We start from the raw sequence: 18,917 nt of genomic DNA, 5'->3' as shown, positions 1-18,917 counted from the left end.
ATACCTCTGCCCACAGCTTTGGGGAATGTAAGAAAAAGTCGGCTGGCACCCCATCGGGGCCCGGGGCCTTATGCTTGGTTGGGGCCAAGATAGCTTTCTCCACTTCTGTGCTCAAGAAATGTATTGGAGTGGTGTCTAAGATGGTCAGCGAGGTATCTTGGGTTGCCTGATCGTTATCCCCATATACATTTTTAAATGGGACAACCACTTGTCGTCTGAGATGACACAGTCCATGGCCTCATTACTTTGATCGGAAAAGAATGGTTGTTTAATTATCTCCCAGAATTTCCGACTGTCCTGCAGGACTGCCGTAAAAAGGAGATTTTCCCAAGCTTCCTGTTTGATGCTATCTTTTCTTGTTTTAATAGCTGACTTGTAGATTTTCCTCAGTCTGGCAATCTCACCCTTTACCCTTGGTACTTTTTCAAGGCTACCATCAGAGACCTATGAGCGTTGGAACATGCGGTGTCAAACCAGCGCTTCTTATTCGGTACTCCTTTAAATGGCTTCGCCAAGAGATCCGACGCCACCTGGCCACAGATCGACTCAAAGGCCCCTATGGTTTCACAGCCCGGGGCACAAGGGTTCTGGCACACCTCAACCTGCTCCTTAATTTTTGGAAAAACCTCCGCATAGAAGTTTTCTGGGACCACCTTGGCCCACTTAACTCTCCTGCCCTGATCAGTAGTACGCAGAGTATGCTCCAATCTCACTTTCCCCGGGAATTGCCCCATATAATCTCCCCAAGCCACTTCAAGTAGGACAGGGTTGTGATCGCTATGGTGAGATGGGACGGTACAATAGGAAATCACCTTATTTAGGATACCTTGCGTGGTGAAGATGTAATCTATTATGGTTCCTGGATTGGTGCCAGTAAACGTAGCTATTCTTAGTCCACCCTCTGGTTCATACAAATTAAAATTTGCCAGAAGATCTTCTAACTCCTCTCCTTCTGTGGTGTGTTCGAAGTGAGGTCCCTCGAGGCCTTCGCCACTTTCCTTGTAATTAGAACTGCATGCTAACATGCAGGGATGAATGTTAAAATCTCCTAGTAAAATATACTCTGTGTCCAGCTGTGAGTTCTGGCTGCCTGACCTTAGTGTAACGTCTAAGGTGGCAATATTGCTACCATTATTGTCCCTATTCCCTGAATTATAAAAATTTATGTATAAAGACCTCCTAGTGGGGTTGATCTCTCTCTCCACTATGAGGATGTTGTTCGAGTCTGTGCTAATCTCTTTTAGGGAGCCCTTCAGTTCTAGAGAGAATAACATTAGCAGACCCCCCTTGGCTCTGCCAGTGCGGCTAGGAATAGCTGCCTTAGTGAAGCTAGAGAACCCATCCCACCACAGATTAGTATCTGTATCCCAGGTTTCCTGGAGGGAGATGATATTGTGTTTTACAACAAAACTTGACCACTCCTTATCGTTACATTTGGAATTGAGACCCACTACATTCCAACTTAGTATTTTACAAGTTTCTACGATTTTCTCCGGCACAGAATCGGTCAAGGGTTCCCCCTCTAAAGAATTTAGATCAGGGGTTCCATTAGCCGATACGTTGTCCACTATCTCTACTACACTTAACTGATCGTGAGGAATATCATTCTCATTATTACTAACATTCTTGTTAAGGGGGTCGCCAACATACTTGGCCAGTGTTTGGTCAGGAGCGATTTCCCTATCTAGGGCAACTTGCGCTTTGCAGCCTCCCAGATTTGTATCCTCATTCCCTTTTATCCATTTCTAAATCCTCTGCCCCTATCTTTGGGGTTACTTATTGTGCATGGGACCCTTGTTCCATTTGTGATCGTACTTGGACCCCCCTTGCGTCAGTCACAATCATTTAAGTTTACCAAGACCCCAAACCTGTTCCTGTTCGCTGTGCCAAACCCCCAATCATAGGTTGGGGCCCCCCAATCCCCAACCATTTGTTACTGCATTCCACCCAGGTAGTGGTGTATTGGGACGCATTGGGAACTGCTCATTAACCAACCAGGCTCCAGGCCCATTCCCACAGCTCCCACGGTCGTTTATCTGGGCACCCAACCCCCATCTATTTATTGTGTTCCAGTGTGATCTAGGGGTCCTGGCAAATAACACATTCTGTTGGTCACCTGGCCCTGTACCAAATCTATTTACTGGGCCAATACTGTAATCATTATGTATAGGTCTGAGGCCCCCACCCCATCTGTTACTTCTTGTGGGCCACCCTGATCTTGGGATAATTGGCTGAATCGCGTTTTGCTGTTCACTGTAGAAGAATTTTAGGGTAAGAGGGGTTATAGAACCACTCCTTCGTTGGGGGGGAAATATATTTGACAGGATATTTGGGAGCACAGCTGCGTTTGAAAAATTTAACACTACGCAGTCCCCCTTGAACTTTTTATGCCTGTTTCCTATCCATGCCATCCTCCTCGCCATTACAATTTCCCCTGCCAACTGCTCTTTCCCATCTTCATATTACTTGTCAACCAGTGTAACGCCTTACTTGTCAGGGATGAAATAGATTCTGTCTGGCCAGGGGGTAAAGTGGGTACATTAGCTAGTACCAATACCAGTGGTGAGGCTTCCATTATAAATTGTGAAGGGTCATCCCCTAGGGGTGGCGGTGTAGGTACAGTAGGTGGAAGTATGGGGGCCTCATTCACTACTTCCTGGCTAAGTACAACTGGTGGTACCTGACCGGGCAGTAGGGTCTCTAACAATCCTTCCTCTACAACTATATCGCCCCCAATGTTTCCCTTCATAGTATCTACTGGTTTAGAAACAATGGTTACTACATGCTCTATTTCTTCTGCAACCTTACTTTGCAACCCTCACATCCTTTTCACCTCTGCAGTAAGCTTTTCAATTTTCCCAATCAATGGCTTGATGATGGTCTTAATCTTTTGATCTATCATGTCTGCTATCCTGTTGAATAGGTCATCGTCTATAATTTGTCTGAGGTTATCTTCCTCATGGTCCGGATTTTTTCCCTTAGGCTTTGGTGGGGAAACAGTCCTTTTCCTCCTTGACCGTGGCTCCCCCCGTTTAGGCTGAGTTTTTCTGCAGTTTCTCATCGCCCTGGTCACTGGCGCTGTGGGTGGGGACTCCTCTGCTATAAATTCCACCTGAGGCTCGGGGTCAGATTCTTCATTTGTCTCTACGTCTACCAACAAATCTACACTTTGGTCATGATTTCCAATGTCAAGGAGGTTGGTATCTGGAGTATTTGTGCTAAGGTCTTGCAGTGGTATATCCGATGTTTGGGCGCTAATGGAGGGGCTCGCTGGATGAAACACAGGGGACTGGCTCAAGCCCAACGATTGCCTTCTTTCGTTATTTATTTTATTTACCACCTGAACCATGTAGTTGTCCATGGTATTAAGCGTCTCTGAGGGTCCATTGGCATTTTTCTTTGGCATATTTCCAGGTGTAAATAAGCGCTGCAATACGACACAAACAAGTATCAACCAAATAAGTGCGCGCTAAATGCAATCTCAGGGTAACAGTTATTATATCCTAGATGGTATGGTCTTACTTCAAACAGCTTGCTTTGGTGGTAGCACGGACAGAGTGGCCGGCCCAGTCCAGTCCCGGCCAGTCTAGAACTGTCTAAGACTGTCCCGCCCTTGTCCCGGGCTTCTCCCGGCGCCGACCGCGCGCGTACCGCGATGCGCGGTGCAGGTCTTGGCTTTATCTCACCTGTGGGGGGCATGACAGGGAGGCGGCTTCAGGCCCAGGTGTGTTGTGGGCGTTGAAGTTCTATGCCCCCTCACTATCTGCTATTTCAAAAAACAAAGGTCCTAAGCCTAGAACAGTATTTGAAAACAATGGCATAAAGACCACAATCGGACAGTATGTACACTTTTCTTATACCCAGCCGGGCAAAGAATTTATTTAAGGAATATATGACAAAAAGTCAATTTATACGTTACATTATAACATCAAACATTTAGTGTTTGAAGTAAGGCACAAGCCTGTGCCGTACTGAGAAATAGAGAAGGTTGTGAGCCATCAAACTCCCACAAAGAGGTGGGAATCTCTCCCAACTAATGAACAGAGAGGAACTCAAGTCCATCATCCAATTTAACACTATCAGGACTGGCCTGAACAGAAGCGAGGACTAGACAAATCTGCTTTGAACTTAACTCAACCTCCCGGTTGCAAAACAAATCTTCAAGTTGTCCTGGCAACCATGAACCTGGTTGTTTTTAAACATGTTTTATATAGCATATTGTGCCCTGTGAGTGACTTGTTGGTTGAAAGGATTTATGTCACTCTCACCCCCTAAGCACGAATTCACTGCGCCGTGACTTGTCCACTCACCTTATCCCCACTCCAAGATGGCCACCGCACTCTACCCGCGATCACATGACCATTGTCACATGACCGCACTGTTTTAAAACCTCGGCTGCATGCTATCCCATCAGGAAGCAGCGTCGCTTGCGAGGAACTGGTGTATCGGCACCTCGTCCGTCTTGTGAGGTAAGAACCCCTCCCCAACCCAACATCCTTACCCCGGTTACGCTGTGACCGCGGCCACACCCTAAACCCATTCCTTGTTGCCAACAGCGGATCGTGCAACTTTCCGACCGCCGTTACGGACAAAGCTTTCTGTAAACACGGTGAGAACGCCAATACCAAGGCGCTCACTCTGTTGAAAAAGGTACAGGCAGGAGACCTTTTCCGAAATTGCCCGGCGTTAGCCGCCTCTATACCCACTCAAGTTCACCAAACAAAGAGGCAGGTGCTGGAGACTGGAAGGCAGGAAACAGAAGTTTTATTCCGACGGAGCAGAACACATCAAATCAGACAACAGGGTATCTTCTCGAGGTGCTCTAACCGCATCTCTGAGGCCTGGCCTCTTATACACAAGTTTATGATCTTTATTGCATGTAACACATTCTTGCAATGCTTTGAAGTATGAAAGGACATCCTCGGAATCTCCCCTTCAGGCCCGTTCCCACACACATTTACAGTTGAAGTCCCCACCCCGGTCACAATAGGTGATGATTATCACGCAGCTGGACATTCCGCCGATTCACGGAATGTGTGGGGTTGATCGGATCTCATAGGGTGGGGGCTTTGATCACTTCGAGGGTCTTTTAATGGGGGGAAGCTTCCTACTGTACGGGGGGCAATAAACAGTATCCGCAGGGCCAGGTGGTGGCCTGGGAACGAGGAAGACAAACGGGCACACAGGAAAAAAGGGGGGGGGGGTTGTATCAAAGGACCTGGGACCATGAAAGGAATGAAGGGAGGTGTCGCGCTGGGAACAGGATGGGATTCCGAGGCAGAGCTGTGCTGAAGAGGGGTTTATGACCCAAGGCATGTGAGAGCGGGGGTTGTCAGCGTGTGGGGGATGCCTGCGAGGTTAGGAGAGAGAGAGAGACGCGCTGGCTATCAGCGAGGGGCAGGGAGGCCATGGTGCTCAAAATGGCTGCCGCTTACGCGCACGAATGGGCTCAAAAAGGGGCAAGATGGCGCCGATAATGTTGACGTTTGCAGCCTAACTTTTAACAGTCCTCCCTTTTCAACATATCTAGCCAACTTGCCTACTCAATGTCAATCTTCATCAAATTCCTAACCTCGGCATCATATAATGCTCCCATGCGTTCGTTTCCAAAGTCCACAGTCTTAGGGCAAATACAATTTGTACATAATGAACACAGAGGTGGCAGACATTGAATTCCTAAGCATAGAACGCATATTACAACTACAGGAATCAGGATAATGGTGAACAGTCTCCAGCCCCAGTTCTTAACGGTGTTCCAGAACCAACCACCAAGCGACCATTCTTCCTGTTCCTGGTGGACTTCTGAAGAGAGTCTGTGAAGATGTTCGATGGCCTTATACACTGAAGGTGAGTTGTCCGGTATGTATGTACAGCAGCTGGACCCAATAATGTGGCATGCTCCACCACGGTCCGCAAGAACCACATCTAGGACAAGGCGGTTCTGGAGGGCCACCAAGCGGACCGCTTGAAGTTCGGCGGTGTTGTTAGCAAGGATACCAGCTGTGATGTTCATTGTTGTCTCAACTGCCTGAGTCAGATGTCGGATGGCACGGCTGTTTGCCATCGGGCCCCAGAGTGGAACAAGTCCCTTCATAGCATCGAGGAACTGCGCTCCTGTTGAGTCGGCTTGTTCAATGTCCTTGGCTCGTTTTTGTCTATGATGATTCGCTGGAGCCACATAAGTCGGAGGAAGGATGAAGGAGATGAAACAAGTGCCCCCCCAGCCTTTGGGGAGCCTGGTGTAAGCTTTTGTGCCGCAGACGAAATACATATTTGGGGACGACACAAAGGAAGGTGGATCAGTGGAGTCCAAAGTTCTGGTAAAACGGCAAGCACTGCAGCCTACCAGCTGTGTCCCAAGCCCTTCTATGCACATGTGGCCTGTGACGTTGATGACTGACAGGGCCACAGTCAGAGTGGCAGCCGTTCGTTTCCGTAGGTAGGAGAAGGTGGGTCTGGTTGGATTATTGAACACCTGCATTTCAATTCGTTCTTTAGCAGGGATGTCCATGTGGATTGAGTCGTTGGAGGTCTGCGGGCAGAAGTGTGTCTTTGTTTTGTTTCGCCAGACCTCGTGGAAGAAATGCGTTACAGTTTTGCTGGAGGTGGCATTGTCCTTATAGCTTTCTTGCAAGAGGATCAGCCAAGCAAGGCAGGAGCCATGAACTGAAAAGGGTGAAGGGATGAATGGTATCGAGTGTCCAGTGGCGTGAGGTAGCAACCCACAGATCCAACAGTTGGTGGCGTTGGTGGCAAGATTGTGCTGGTGCAGCAACTGTACAAAGGAGTTATTCCAAAATTCCTTTCGCCTCTCTCTGAGTTGAGGAGAGAGCGAAATCAGGTAATGTTCCTTCATGTTGGTAGGCTGAGCAGTGGTCAGAAAGGCTTCGTGAGCAGGTGCATTTTCTTCCACAATCCAGAGCGTGGTCATGAGGAGAAAGCAGAAAAGGATCGTGATGAAAAGTGCAATTGTCTTTGAGCTGTGGAGCTTGTCTGCTCTCGGGTTTCTGTAGTGGGTATTTCCTGTTGCTTCCTTCATCTTCTTATTTGGCGCTTCCATCATCTTCTTATTTGACGCTTCCATCATCTTCAAGGTACTCGGTAGCGGGCAGAACCACAGACTTCGTTTAGCGTCTCTCCGGGTGACCCTTGGTGGTGTTTAGGTCACCGTTCTGAGATTTAACTTAGTCCGTGGTCTACTTAGCCGAAGCTCCCTCCTTTCGTCGCAGGAAATACCCTTCTCTGGATGGCACAGTAGGATCAGAGAAATTTGCAAGTTCAAGGGCTTCGGAATCAGGGTAGCAGGCTAAAGACGGTCGGTCCTTGTTCAGGAGCTCTTCTTGGTTGTCGATGTTTTCTGTTGTGGTCAGGGTCGAGGAGACCTTCTTGCAGTGGTGCGCGTGCAGCCAGTGCCGTTTCCCCTCCACACGAAGAGCTGTCCGGGTGGTGAGTAGCACTTGCCAGGGGCCCGTCCACCTGGGTTCCAGACTTTTCGTTCGCTGAAAATTTCGGATCAGCACGAAATCTCCAGGTTGGATGGCGTGACCCGGACCCCTGGAAGCATCGGGGATGGCCTGCTGCACCTGCTGATGAATGACAGACAGAGTTTCAGTCAATTTATACAGATAATCAGACATTAGGACGTCCGGGACGTCATGAATGGAAGTTGGTTTCGGTGCAGACCAGACACTCATAGGTCGACCAAAAACAACTTCGTAAGGTGTCAAGTGGTGTTTGGTGGGGGTGAAACGCATCGATAGCAATGCCAGTGGGAGGGCGTCTGGCCATTTCAGACCCGTGGTAGCCACTATCTTGGCCAATTTGAGCTTTAGGGTGGCATTGTGTCTCTCAACGAGACCCGCAGACTGGGGGTGGAAAACTGCGTGGAACTTCTGCTTGATGCCCAGCCCCTTTATGATGAGCTGGATGACTTCGGCTATGAAGTGGGGGCCATTGTCGCTCCATAAAATTCGACACAGGCCGTAGCGAGGGAAAAATTCCTTTAATAGTACTTTTGCAGTGGCCATAGCAGTGTTGTCACGGGTCGGGTATGCTTCCACCCACTTGCTAAATGCGCATACTACTACAAGTACATATTTCAGGCCTTGGCATCTGTCTAGCTGGATGTAGTCCATCTGCAGGACTTCAAACGGGTGATTTGGGACCCCAAACCCTCCCCGGGGTACTACAGTTCCTTTCCCGGGGTTGTGTTGCAGGCATATCAAGCATTGTTGGACCAGACGTTTGGCAGAGTCTGTGATTTTATCATTGTGCCAAACTCTGGAGACAAGTTCAATCATGGGGGCTGATCCTATGTGGGCAGGGGAGTGTGCCATAGTCAGTATGGGAATCAGGTACGAGTCAGGTAGCAACCATTTGTTCGTGTCTTTTGTCCCCCAGCAGCCTTCGTCATCTTTTAATCCCACCCGTGTCCATTCAGTCAGTTCGTGTTGTGTGCTAGCCATTTGAATGTCTCTAATAGTGTCCCTAGCGTCAGTCCATTTTTCTGCTTGTGACCTGGTCACGTACATACGTGTTGTCGTCCTATTTTCGGCTGTCGTTCGGGCGGTGATGTCGGCTAGTGCATTTCCCTGTCCAATAATGTCCGTCACCTTCTTGTGTGCCTGGCATTTGATGACCGCAAGCCTCTTGGGGAGAAGGACAGCTTCGATCAAGGCGGAGACTAGATCTCCATGCAAGATGGGGGTGCCGTGTGAGGTCAAGAATCCCCTTTCTCTCCAAAGGAGCCCAAAATGGTGAACCACCCCGAAGGCGTACTGGCTGTCAGTGTAAATGTTTGCTGTGGTTCCTGCTGCTAGAATGCAGGCTCGTGTCAGGGCAATCAGTTCCGCTGCCTGGGCAGATCCTTGCGTGATGCGGGCTGTCTCGACTACAGTTCGAGCCGTGGTGACCGCGTAGGCAGCTGAAGTGGTGCCATCGGGGAGTTTGATGCAAGAACCGTCCACCCACAGCTCTCCGTCAGGGTCAGGAAAAGCCGTGTCTCTGAGGTCAACCCTACTTCTAGTCTGTTCGTCCGTAAGAGTCACGCAGTCATGTACAGGGTGCACGTTGGGATCATTCTCTGGTAAGGGTAACAGAGTTGCCGGGTTCAGTGTGGTGCATCTTTTCAGGGTGATATGGGGTGCAAGCAAAGTCAATTCGTATCCAGTCAGTCGTGCACTCGTCAGGTGTTGCGTCTTGGTTTGGTTCAGGAGGGTGTCAACTGCATGGGGTACCAGTACCGTGAGGGGATTCGAGAGCACGATCCCCTCACTCTGTCGGATAGAGATTGCAGCGGCAGCTACAGCTCGAAGGCAGGCAGGCAAGGCTCTGGCTACAGGGTCAAGAGTGGCAGAGAAGTAAGCGCACGGTCGTTGCTTTGGGCCAATGGACTGGGTCAGGACAGATAAAGCGCACCCCTCCCTTTCGTGAGTGTAAAGGGAGAAGGGCTTTGTGTAATCGGGGGTACCTAGGACAGGGGCCGAACAAAGGGCATCTCGTAGTTCCGTGAAGGAGGTTTGGCATTCAGGGGTCCAAGGGAGTGGGAAGGGGACGTCTTTAGCTAGCAGAGAAAGCAGCGGTTTCACAATGAGGCTAAAGTTTGGTAACCACTGTCGGCAGAAGGAGGTGAGGCCTAGTAGGGAGCGAACCTGTTTCTGAGTCTTAGGGACAGGAGTTTCGAGAATGGTTTGGATCCGGTCGGGAGTGAGTTTCCTTCCGTCTTTGGACAAAAGGTGGCCTAAGTAAGTGACCTGGGGTTGGCAGAATTGCAACTTCTTCTTGGAGACCTTGTGGCCGTTTTCCGCAAGGAAGTGCAGGAGTTGAATGGTGGCTGTAACTGCTAATGGAGTGGTGTCGGCTGCCAAAAGGATGTCATCGACATATTGCACTAACACCACTCCATCGGGTAACTGGACTTGATCCAGTTGTCTCTTGAGGGCCTGGCTGTAGATGCTAGGGCTTTCTGTGTAGCCCTGGGGTGCTCGGCAGAACTTATATGAGCGGGCTTTTAGGGTGAAGCCGAAGAGATATCGGCTGTCTGGGTGGATGGGAATGGAAAAGAATGCGTTTTTGAGGTCAATGACAGTGAAGGTGGTGGCAGTAGAAGGAATCAAAGTCAGGATGGTGGTGATGTCTGAGACCACGGGGTACTGGGGTACCACCACTTTGTTGATCTCTCGAAGGTCAATGATAAAGCGGTATGCTTTCTCATCTCCCTCTCCCTGTTTCTTGATGATGGGCAAGATGGGGCTGTTGCAAACGTTGCTAACCACTTCCTCTACCACTCCTGCGTCTATCAGTGACTGAATAATCTTTACCAATGCCTTCTCGCCCTCGGGCGATATCCGATATTGTGGAAGTTTTGGGAGTGTTGCGTCTGGTCGGACAGTAATGTGCACTGGGTCAATCATCATGCGCCCTACGTCCGAATCCGTCTTGGCCCACAGATGCGGAGGCAGAGTGTCAAGCAGGGATGTGTCAGCGTCGGTGATGGAAAACATGCGTCGGGGAGGGCAATCTCTAAGCAGAACGGGGTTGTCGTAAAGGAAAACTCGAACTCCGTCTTGAGAACATCTAATTGTCGCTCGGAAGTGTTTCAATAAGTCAAGTCCCATAATGGCGTCAGGACTATTGGAGGAAAGCAAAAACGTGGTGTCAGTGGTGTTGTTTTCAAAGTCGAAGAGGATCGGGGCGGACAAAGGGTTAGTGGAGGGCGTTCCATCAAAACCTGTCGATGTTATAAGCCAGACAAGGGTGCCCTTGGAATCAGTCGTTTAGATAACGCACTACGTGTTGCGCCAGTGTCTACCAGAAATGGAGACTTTGTACCCAAGACCTTACCAGTGACGTAAGGGCCTTGCTGGTCAACATAGTGCTCGACTGGATCCCTCCCTTGCCCTTGGCAGTCCTATGCAAAGTCGTGGGCGTCATCGTAGTCAGATTGCTGGCATTGGTTCTGTCTGGGTCGATCAAATGTATTTGGTCTGCCTGATCTGTCGTTAGTCGTGTCATTTGGGGGCCCTTGCAGCTGTCCCCTATTTCTCGGTCCACTTGCTATGTCCTTGGGGTCTTTATTTCTGATTATCTCCAAAAGAACCGGGCACTGAGATTTCCAATGGCCAGTTCCTTTACAGAAAGCACACTGGTCCTCTCTAATGTCTGTACGTCCAATGTGGGGAGTCAAAGTGCGGTCCTTGGGAGGTGCAGTCTTAGGGACGTTCGTCTGATAATTTCCCCTGTATTGGTCTCGTCCTATAGTCACCCCTTGCAGTTGTGCAATCATCACCCTCTCTTTCAAGTCTTTCTTCTTTTTCTCTGTTGCTCTATCGTTTTCATTTTTCTGATGTTCATAATATTGGGCCATCTGGAGGATAGCCGTAGGTTTGGAGGCTGCCCAACTACTCTCGCTGGCCTGCAGTTTCTGGGAGACCTCTGGTGACAGACCCTTAACATAATTCTGGACAAACAGATGGTGTCCAGTTGCAGTGGTCATGTCCTGGCCGCTGTAATCGGAGAACACCGTTTCAAACCGGGAGAAGTATTCTGATACATCCTCCTGGGGTTTCTGGCGACAGGCCGTTACTATCGACCAGTCCACTTTCTTTTCTGGAATCAGGGTTTTTAATATCTGTACGATTTTATCTGGGAGGTCTAAAATGGATTTCAAGGGCTTTTGTCCAGGTTCTCGTTGTTTATCAATGCCGTTGAGTTGTGACCAGGTATGTCCAAACAGCTCAAGGTGGTCGACTTTCCGGATTTGCTTTCACACATCAGCTGGTAGACAAGTCGATGTCAGCCAGGGTCATAATCGTTGAACCTAGGGCTGTAGCTAACTCAGTATAGAAGGCAGTGGGGTTTTTACGTAGATCAGGCAGAGATTTCCGGAATGTCAGAATCTCTTGCCGGTCCCACGGCTGGTAGACCCAGTTGTACACTACCCTTCCTTTTGCATCTTTGTGGTTTGCATCATCGTTAGTCCCTTCACCTCGTGGAGGAACCCAGTAAGGGGCAGCTTCTCGTATCGGCATCATGGCGTTAGATTGCCCAGTTTGTGGTTCGGTCACTACGGATGTCGTGGTTTTAGTTTCCGATTCTTGTTCAGTGAGATGGCGGAAAACCTCAAGCGTACGCATAAGGAGGTCCGTCACATCACACTCGCCCTCATCCCCGATATCGACCTTCCGGTACAGAGTCGTTAGGCTCCCGGGACCTTTGTCTCGATATCGGTCCTCGTATGCGTTTAAGACATGGTAACACAGTCGAACGGTAAAATGTCGTCTGTGACTTCCTGTATACGAGTTAAACATATCTGTAATATACTCTTCATCTTCCTTTCTTTCTACCAGTGCCCTTGCTACCTTGTCAATCCCTGCCCGCTCATCTTTGCTTAATCTGTTTGTTCTTGCAGAACCGGCCCTTCGGGTCTCGCAGTCGCCTAACGTTGTTGTTTGTGTAGTATGTAATACAAGGAGTTCGGCCGGCACAGAGGCCATGGGGGCCGAAGCTGTGGCACTACTCTCATTTGTACCTGGGGGTGGTGTGTGCTGTGCTAAGAGTTGGGAAGGGGCATATGGAGGGGGCATGTAGATGATCGGAGGACCTAACAGCAGATCATCGTTGGCTCGTTGTTTCGAGGGTAATTCAGGATAGAGCGTAGGGGGCGTTCTAACCGGACACTGGTTTGATGTTTCTATTTCTAGTTTCTGTTTGGCTTCCTCTCTTTCCTTTATCTCTTCTTCTAGTTTCTGAGCAGCTAGGTGGGCTGCTTTTCGCAGCTCTTTTCCCAACCTACTCTCGGTTTTCTTTTTACGTTGTTCAGTTTCTTTGCGCCACATGCCGAAACTATCAAGCATAGTGGGCGTTGTCTTGTTTTTACCAAGGGCTGTTTCTAGCGCGTTTATTTTATCATCATCGAAGGATCCTATCAGTGGCCACTGACTTTCTCAATCCTTTTTCGTATATTTATGCCACAGCTTGCTATAGGCTATAGCGATCAATCCATGCTTCATGAACATGTCCTTATTAGGGGTGCCCTCCAGTGGAGCCGGATGGTTCATCTCTAATAAGCGGTCCGGGCTAAACAGGCCACTAATCAGTGGGGAGAAGACAGGCATGACGGATCACAATGGAGACAAAAGTCAGCACTACCTATCTTATCACTGCGTGCAAAGACTAGACAGAATATTTCTATTCTACGTTGTTTGCAGGCGGTGAATACCTCAAGAACCAATATCAAACAGTCAAGGCTCGGTCAATCAAACAATCAGTGGGGAGAATAAATAGGCACGCAAAGGTCTGCGTTCCCTACCCTTTCACTACCTGCAAAGAGGGAACCTGTTCTTTCCTGTTTGTAGACAGAGAATCTCCAGAAAGCAATCCGCGAACAGTAGTTCGGGTTCGATCAATTAATCAGTGGGGGAGAAAGATAGGCACGACGGCTGCGTTACCTATCCTTCACTGCTTGCAAAGAGAGAGCCTGTTGTTTCTCCATTTGCAGACAGCGAATCTCCAAATAAATCAATCAAAGAGTAATACTAGTATTTTCCAAACAATCAAACAATCATTTCGCAATTCGTCGTGTTTACACGACCTTACCCGGACCGCATGGACAGTTTCTTGTCTTCCGAATCCAGCGCCCGATCGTCCTCTATTCTTCGTATTCCTCGTGGCACTCCTGATGGTTCCCAGTCAGGACCGTAGATCACTCGAGAGAGGTCTGTTCGGAACCAGTGAAGTTCGGATGATCGGCTGTCAGACGAGGGTCTATCGGACAGGTGCACTCCCGATCGTTGCAGTCGTTCACTCTGTCGTCAGGACCTCTCCCACTGGTCGCTGATGGGCCCCACGTTTGGGACGCCAATTGTTGAAAAAGGTACCGGCAGGAGACCTTTTCCGAAATTGCCCGGCGTTAGCCGCCTCTATACCCACTCAAGTTCACCAAACAAAGAGGCAGGCGCTGGAGACTGGAAGGCAGGAAACAGAAGTTTTATTCCGACGGAGCAGAACACATCAAATCAGACAACAGGGTATCTTCTCGAGGTGCTCTAACCGCATCTCTGAGGCCTGGCCTCTTATACACAAGTTTATGATCTTTATTGCATGTAACACATTCTTGCAATGCTTTGAAGTATGAAAGGACATCCTCGGAATCTCCCCTTCAGGCCCGTTCCCACACACATTTACAGTTGAAGTCCCCACCCTGGTCACAATAGGTGATGATTATCACGCAGCTGGACATTCCGCCGATTCACGGAATGTGTGGGGTTGATCGGATCTCATAGGGTGGGGGCTTTGATCACTTCGAGGGTCTTTTAATGGGGGGAAGCTTCCTACTGTACGGGGGGCAATAAACAGTATCCGCAGGGCCAGGTGGTGGCCTGGGAACGAGGAAGACAAACGGGCACACAGGAAAAAAGGGGGGGGGGGTTGTATCAAAGGACCTGGGACCATGAAAGGAATGAAGGGAGGTGTCGCGCTGGGAACAGGATGGGATTCCGAGGCAGAGCTGTGCTGAAGAGGGGTTTATGACCCAAGGCATGTGAGAGCGGGGGTTGTCAGCGTGTGGGGGATGCCTGCGAGGTTAGGAGAGAGAGAGAGACGCGCTGGCTATCAGCGAGGGGCAGGGAGGCCATGGTGCTCAAAATGGCTGCCGCTTACACGCACGAATGGGCTCAAAAAGGGGCAAGATGGCGCCGATAATGTTGACGTTTGCAGCCTAACTTTTAACAACTCCACCCAACACAGCGGATCATCGAATCAATCTGACCGCTCTTAAGGGTTAACTCATCTTCTTCCAAGGTGACAATGCCTCTGCCCTTGACCCCCGCCGTAACTATACAATCCTTCTTGGTGCTAATGCCAATCACTAATTCCTGCCCACAGATCGTACTTCCAACAAAGACTCCACCAATTGGAGCTCCCATACCGGGCGACCTTACCAGAACCATAGAATCACTCGCAACTATTTTTGAATATGGTAAGAGTCGAACCTACAGTAGGCTTGCCACTCGAGCCCACCAGGGTCGCGTATCTAATAATTGCCATATCTTTTCCAGTTTCCTGAAGTTCCTCACCCAACGCACTGAGTGGCCAACGTACTGAGTGGCCCCTGCCAATTAAATTGAACGCGCAATCCTCCAGCTTTTGGGTATGCCGGCATGCTATACCGTTAACACTAAGTCTGATCACGCCCAATTTTAGTCTTTTCAAAGTCTTGCACCGTACCACTAGCAGCACTATCCTGCATCGAACCCGACTCTCTGGTAGCTGCTATATACACAGGCTGTCATTTCCCCACTATCACAGAAATGACAGCCTTTCACAAAATAGGCACAGCCCAGCAGGAACACTATGTCCAATCTTCACGTCACAACCAACAACAACCAAACACTATTCACTGCACTGCGATTCCGAATTGCATGTCAGTTAGAGTGTGACTAAGTTGTCCTTTTATGTTCTCAAACACAGAGTAGCGTTCTAAAAAACAATTTTTTGCCTCTCTGTTTTTCCCCTGTTTCTCTTTACAGGCATATTGCTCTATGACACTCCAGGCATATATTAAGTCCTGATGATGATCCCATTATTTTGAGCACGGGATCGAAACGCCGTCGACTTTGTTATGTAGACATACAGTTGTTTCATTGTTATTCATATATGTATGTTCTACTCTAGGGAATACTGCCAATTTAAATTCTAAAGCAGTACCAGGCTTTGCTCAAACCTTCCTTTTGCCTGATGTAAACTGTTCTTTCTTCTGCACCCTTTCTCACAACCTTCTCTATTGCTCAGTACGGCACAGGCTTGTGCCTTACTTCAAACACTAAATGTTTGATGTTATAATGTAACGTATAAATTTACTTTTTGTCATATATTCCTTAAATAAATTCTTTGCCCGGCTGGGTATAAGAAAAGTGTACATACTGTCCGATTGTGGTCTTTATGCCATTGTTTTCAAATACTGTTCTAGGCTTAGGACCTTTGTTTTTTGAAATACTTGATACCCATGGTCCAAAGCCATTAAGTGGGTCCCCCTTGTTTGTTGTAAAACCCTCACTATCCGCGGCACCCCAGCTGCAAGCGTTTCCCGCGGAGCGGGAAATGCGAGAGGTGTCTGTGCAGGTGGGCGCTGAAAGCAGGCAGGCAGCAAAGGTCAAAACGGGCCGTGGAACTCCTTAAATCGAGATGCCCAGCAGTCCGGTTTCAAAAAGACAACAGGAAGGTCTCCCACAGTGCGCTGTGCAGGTCTTGGCTTTATCCCACCTGTGGGGGGCGTGACGGGGAGGCGGCTTCAGGCCCAGGTGTGTTGTGGGCGTTGAAGTTCTATGCCCCCTCACTATCCGCGGCACCCCAGCTGCGAGTGTTTCCCGTGAAGCCGGAAACGCGAGAGGTGTCTGTGCAGGCGGGCGCTGAAAGCAGGCAGGCAGCAAAGGTCAAAACGGGCCGGTGGAACTCCTTCAATCGAGATGCCCAGCAGTCCGGTTTCAAAAAGACAACAGGAAGGTCTCCCACAGTGCGCTGTGCAGGTCTTGGCTTTATCCCACCTGTGGGGGGTGTGACGGGGAGGCGGCATCAGGCCCAGGTGTGTTGTGGGCGTTGAAGTTCTATGCCCCCTCACTATCCGCGGCACCCCAGCTGCGAGCGTTTCCTGCGAAGCGGGAAACGCGAGAGGTGTCTGTGCAGGCGGGCGCTGAAAGCAGGCAGGCAGCAAAGGTCCAAACGGGCCATGGAACTCCTTCAATCGAGATGCCCAGCAGTCCGGTTTCAAAAAGACAACAGGAAGGTCTCCCCTTGCTTTTAGTTGATGGTCTTGTATTGCTTTGGTTCACTTAGCCTCACACTTTGGGAGATCTTTTAATGTATGTATTGATTTACAGAACATGACATGTTAAGGATAGGATGCTCTGCTGGTCAATGTAACATTATTTTTTAAAAACTTTAAATCCCAGTGGGGGGACTGAAGAACAGTCCAACATTAGAAAGAATAGAACCTCAACCTGCTAGTTCATTTTTAATATACATTACAGCAAGACTACAATCCAACAAATACAGATATTTAAAATTAAAACAGGAATGCTAACTAGCATCCACTTTCTTCTAGGCAGAGGAAAGACTACTGGGTCCTTTATATATATCATACATAGTGAAAGTGTGACTACTTCTTTGTTAATAGTGAAGCAATGGGTCACCATTTCTTTACATTCTGAATTCTGTAAATGTTGAACTAAGTACAAATAGCACTAATAAGTGCAAAGCGCTAATTGCAATCAGTTGTCGAGGTAGACCGGCACCTAGATTCAATTTAAGGCAGAGCACGATGGAGCCCTGTCCGAATTCGCCAAATGGGTGTAGCCCGATCACATATTTTACCAAGGGACATAGGGCCTAATTTATTAAAAGGCGGTTGGCCCGCCATTCCACCATGTAGATATATACATATATGTATTCATTCTTTTGCTTTCTCCCTAGCTCAGCTAGTGTGAGTGTGCTGCATGGAATTCTGGTGTGGTGATGATGAATGGAATTTTTGGGTGCCTGTGAGGTGAGGTGTGACAGTTGAAGTGTGGGTAGAGCAGCTGGCAGGTTGTTCCTGGTGGGGCTTCTCTACGTGATCTTACCAACTTGTAACCAAGATTAAACATATCTACTTAAACTACTTCTCGATTACTGGACTTACTTTCTACACATTTTTGGCGACGATTTGGAGCTTGAGAAACTACATGTGCAAAGGAATCATGTAAGGTAATACTCAGAAGAAACTAACTGATACTTTCAATCAAGAAACAAGCTGTTGACTGAAGCATTATGCATGGAAGCCCCACCAGTGACCTGCCAGTATGTGCTTAATCGTCATTACATGTCTACATTTCTACCATGTGTCAACTGCTCAGTAACGTCATGGGTTTTCTGTGCTAGATGATACTTTCAATTTAGTTACATGGATTTTCCTTATGCTGGACTATTTATGTGTAAAATGCCTGTAGAATTTTCTTGGAGTTTGTTGTCTTTTCATTACCATTTCAGTTCCAATGACTGCTTTCAAGAATGTGACGACTTTAATGTGTGTGCTTGCGAGGTGTACCAGTGCCGGTAAGCGGATTTGGCTGTGTGCTTAACGTTGCTCGATTTGTCATTGCCTGGTCGGTAGCCAAATCTAGTCAAAAACTGTTTAAAAAAAATTCGTTACCTATATGCGCTTGGCTATAGCTTTACTTGTGCGAGGAGGGGTCCTTTTGTTCCCATGACTCCTCACTGTTGCTGTGAGCATGAGCCATGGCGCTCGCTCTTGCTCCATTGGCTTGTGCTTCACAACGACGTTTATATGTACTCATCAATTTTTTAATTTTAGATACCTCCCAGCTTATCAGTTCTGGGGGATCAACTATTTTATTTTAGGATTTTTGTCTATTTTTAGAAAAACATTTTATCATTTAATTTATATATGTCATCAAACAGTCATCGAACAGTGAAAAATACATACAGACAAATAAAGTGTGCAATAAATATACAAGTGTTCAAAATATACACAATCAATACTATCAATTTAAGAAAAAACGCCAAAAACAGTTTAATCAGATACCTAACAATTATTTAACGCTAGGAACCAGTCCTTCGTATTAGGTACAAGAAGCCAGGCGGACAGACAGTTCATAAGTACTGCCTGCCTGTCTTAATAAGCCAGGGGATGAAAGAATAAATTACAGGATTGCAAAACTAGGGATAACAGAATATATTAATTTTTAACGGCCCTAGTGGCACCCTTCTTCTTTTTCCCGGGCTTGGGGTCAACGCATTTCCAACCACAATATTATTATGGGTTCTCCTCAGGACACGGACTGGTTGGAGCCAAAACTGCAAATGATAATAATGATGGAAGTTGGTGTAAGTATTGTATGGGTATTTTAAAAGAATTAAAAACT

This window comes from Lissotriton vulgaris, chromosome 2_2, assembly GCF_964263255.1.
Source record: "Lissotriton vulgaris chromosome 2_2, aLisVul1.2, whole genome shotgun sequence".
In the NCBI taxonomy this organism is placed as follows: domain Eukaryota; kingdom Metazoa; phylum Chordata; class Amphibia; order Caudata; family Salamandridae; genus Lissotriton; species Lissotriton vulgaris.
Note: the sequence above shows the minus strand (reverse complement) of the source record.